Consider the following 3,742-nt stretch of genomic DNA (forward strand, 5'->3'; position numbering starts at 1 on the left):
TTTTATGGCCGAGTAATATTCCATGGTCTATACGAACCACATTTTCTCTATTCTATTGACGGGCATTGAGGTCGCTTCTCTAGTTTCACTATTGTAAATAATGCTGCAGTGAACTTAGGGGTGCACAGGTCTTTTCAAATTAGTTGTTTTCGCTTTCTTTGGATAAATACCCAGAAGTGGGATTGCTGGGTCACGAGGTAGTTCTAATTTTAATTTTTTGAGGCACCTCCACACTGTCTTCTATCATGGCCAGTTTGCTATTCCAACAATGGTGCATGAGGGGTCCCTTTTCTCCACATCCTCGCCAACACTTATGTGTTGGTTTATTGATGATGCCATTCTGACAAATTTGCAGTTCAAATTTGCATTTCTCTGATGATGAGTGACGTCGAGCATCTTTTCACATGTCCATTGGCCATCTGTGTGATGGAGAAATGTCTATTCAGGCCCTCTGCCCATTTTTCATGGGGCATCTGTGTGATCGAGAAATGTCTATTCAGGCTCTCTGCCCATTTTTTAAATGATTTTTTTTGGGGGGGGCGTTGAGTTGTATGGGTTTCTTGTATAGTCTGCATATTAACCCCTTACAGGATATACCCTTGGAGAGTATTCAGCAGGCTGTCTTTTTTTCTTTATAGCCTTAGCCATCAACAGTAAGCTGTAGCCAAAAACATGAACTCGCCTGACCTGTTAATTTGTAGTGACAACTCCAATCGCTGAATGCGTGACATGCTCGGATGGGGTTTGCACCTCGAAGCTAATGACAAACCAATGAACCATTCGTACCTAACGCAGCACGCCGTGTGACTGTAGAAAATCAAGTCTACACTTGATTGATTATTTATGGGCTAGGATTGGGTTTACGTGTCTATTCTATGATAAGATATAAGACACAACACCAAAAAGCGGCCAGAACCACGTAGCATCGGAAAAGGAAGACTCACGCCCGGCTGGGAGGTGCGGGAGTTCACAGACCACCCTACAGACTTATAGGACTTCAGTGTCCTTTCCTCTGAACCTACAGAAGAGTGAAGATACAAGTTCCGACACCAGTGACTCAACCGTTTGTGCCCGGGGAGGCGGCTTCAAAGATTTCTTGGGTTGAGCCATACTTTTACTCCCCCTTTTTGCCTTCTTAGTAACATTTAAGCAATTATTAACAGCCGCTTCCACAGTGCTAGTGACTGGCCAGTGTATTTTTCTGATCATCTCCGCGGCCCCACGAGTCAGCTTATTTTTACTTCCTAGAAAAGAAGACACAGGACAAAGGTGGTTAAATTGTCTCCGAAGTTCACCCAGCTACTCAGTGGCTGAGACGGATTCGAAGCAAAGTCTGAGTGCAAAGCCCAAGCTGGTTATCGAGAAGGCATTTTTTTATTACGTTTAAAAACCCAGAGCTGGGCATGTCTCGGGAGGCCGTCGGGAATAGCCACAGAGCGTGGGGCTAAGTGCACAGGCCAGAGTGCCTGGACCTGCCCCTCGGGTGTGTGGCTGTGGGCAAGGCGCCAAGTGGCCTGTCACTGAGAACACTCACAGGACTTTCCACGTAAGGTTTTTGGGATATTTACACGAGTTAAACATGCTGGAAGGGCTTAGAATAGTGGCCAGCACACAGCGTGGCACGCACAGAAAGTCCTATCAGTATGATGGGTGGATTTCAATGGAAAAAAAAAAAAAAGAAAAGTCTACGGCCATGCCACCCTGAACAAGCCCGATCCCATCCGATCTCGGAAGCTAAGCAGGGTCGGGCCTGGCTAGTACTTGGATGGGAGACCACCTAGGAAGACCAGGTGCTGTAGGCGTAAAAATAAATAAATAAGGGATTATAAGATGACAAGTTCCTTGCAATCTGTGAGGTCAACCAAGGGTTGCCTCGCCTAAAAAAAAAAGAAAACAAAACAAAAAGAAAAAAAAAAAAACGAAGAAAAAAAATGCTCAAACCGATATCCTGTCGCTGAGAGCTGGGGCTGGCCAGCACCGTGCCCTTTAATACAGAGTCCCACACTGACCACTGTCACTCTGAATTATATCATAGCGGGATCTGCATAGCATCTGTTGGCTGGGACTTATACATATAACCGTCGTGGGAGAAAAAAAAAAACAGGTTGCTAGAGACAGCGAACTCCCGAATTAGTTTCTTCCTCGTCTGTAACAGATAAAACGCCATTGTTCCGAGTGCACCCGTGATCCCTGCCCCGAAAAGATATTTTAGGGATCTAAATTCCTTCCTGGATCAAGTACGCACGACAGATATCTAGGAAAGAATGTCAATTATCTCAAGGTCAAATGCAGGGGGCATCTCTGTTCAACACAGTGGAAACTAAGACACAGTTGATAGCTGTAGCTGGAGGTTCCTCTCGGTGCCCTGCGATTTTAAAAATAGCCTCGTTTTAGTGAGAAACTTCGAGGCACCAGAAGGGGTTGGCTGAGTGAGTCAAAATGGCCCCGTCACGCTGAGTGGGGATGCTGCTTCCGGATCCTTCTAGATCAGCTCTGAATTCCGCTTTCTTGCTGCGAGTAAGATGACCGAGCTTGGACGTGAGGTTAGACATCGACTTTCTCGACTTCCCTTCCTGAAAAGACACGAGAACCTAAAATTACTAAGTGGCAAAGTCCCCCGTGTTCTGTGGGTGACGCGGGAGCCAGACCACGCCTTCGGCCCTGACACCGCTTGTTCCTAAGGCTTCCGACGCTTCATGGGTGCGTGGTTTTCAATCATGTCATTCTTTACGAATCTTTAGGGATAGTTTTCCCTTCCCCGTTTTAATATTTAACAGGCCGAACTTTTCCATCGACGTGGGAACTTCACGTCCAGAGGGAACGCTCAGCGTGGAAAAACACTGGCCGTGAGTCAGCCCCATCTCTAAGAGCTCTCTGAGGAGGCTCTGAGTGATAATTAATTCATCTCTCTACAAGCAGATACGGCCCTCCCGAGGGCCACAGGGACACTGGGGACTGAGCATGACGGCTTGAAAAGTAACGCGGCCCCCAGGAAGTGACTTCCTAATGCACACCTTCTTTGAATTCCTTTTTCTTTTTTTTAAAATCTAAGTGCAGTCGGCTTACAGGCTTAAATTGGCTCTGTTCGTGTCAGGGGTACAACGTAGCGATGAAACATTTTTGCACATTGTAATGTGGTCACCCCACTAAGTCTGGGAATCACCTGTCAACGTCCAAACTCGTCACGATACTGTTCACTATAATCCCACCCCCTTTCGCCCTCCGACGAACGTCCCCTGGGGCTCTGATTCTCCGAGTCTGTTTTTGCTTTATTTGTCCACGTGTGCATTTTTTTTTTTTTGCCCTCTTAGAGTCTACGTATAAGTGAAACCACAGGGCATGTGTCCTCTGTCTGACTCGTCTCACTCATCGTGATACACTCTGGGTCCATCCATGTTGTCACGAAGGGCAAGATCTCATTCTTCTTCATGGCCGAGTAGTCGTCCACTGTCTGTATGTACCACAACTTCTATGCGGTTGTCTGTCCAGGCACACCTAGGGAGCCTCCACGTCTTGGCTGTTGTAAGCCACGCTGCAGTGGACAGAGGGGTGCACGTGTCTTTCTGGATTTGGGGACTTTAACCTGATGTGTGATATCCTTCGGCACCGGGTCCTTCGCTGTCGGATGACGTCAGCCCGGCACACCCGCAGCCGTTCGCTTACCTGCAACGGCATGAAGATGATGAGCGCCGAGAAGTTCTCCTGAGTCCTCAGTAGAACCCGGGCCACGGAGGCACCAGGG

The 3,742-nt window shown here is 47.5% G+C and overlaps 1 non-coding gene across 1 annotated transcript; it reads left to right on the top strand.

Annotated features, from left to right (window-relative positions):
* Positions 1–1,683: 1,683 nt before the first annotated feature.
* On the top strand, positions 1,684–1,802 carry LOC112484147. Its single transcript, XR_003047901.1, has one exon. It is a non-coding gene; the product is annotated as a 5S ribosomal RNA (ribosomal RNA).
* Positions 1,803–3,742: the final 1,940 nt, after the last annotated feature.

The sequence above is a fragment of the Pteropus alecto genome, unplaced genomic scaffold, assembly GCF_000325575.1.
Source record: "Pteropus alecto unplaced genomic scaffold, ASM32557v1 scaffold447, whole genome shotgun sequence".
Classification (NCBI taxonomy): Eukaryota; Metazoa; Chordata; class Mammalia; order Chiroptera; family Pteropodidae; genus Pteropus; species Pteropus alecto.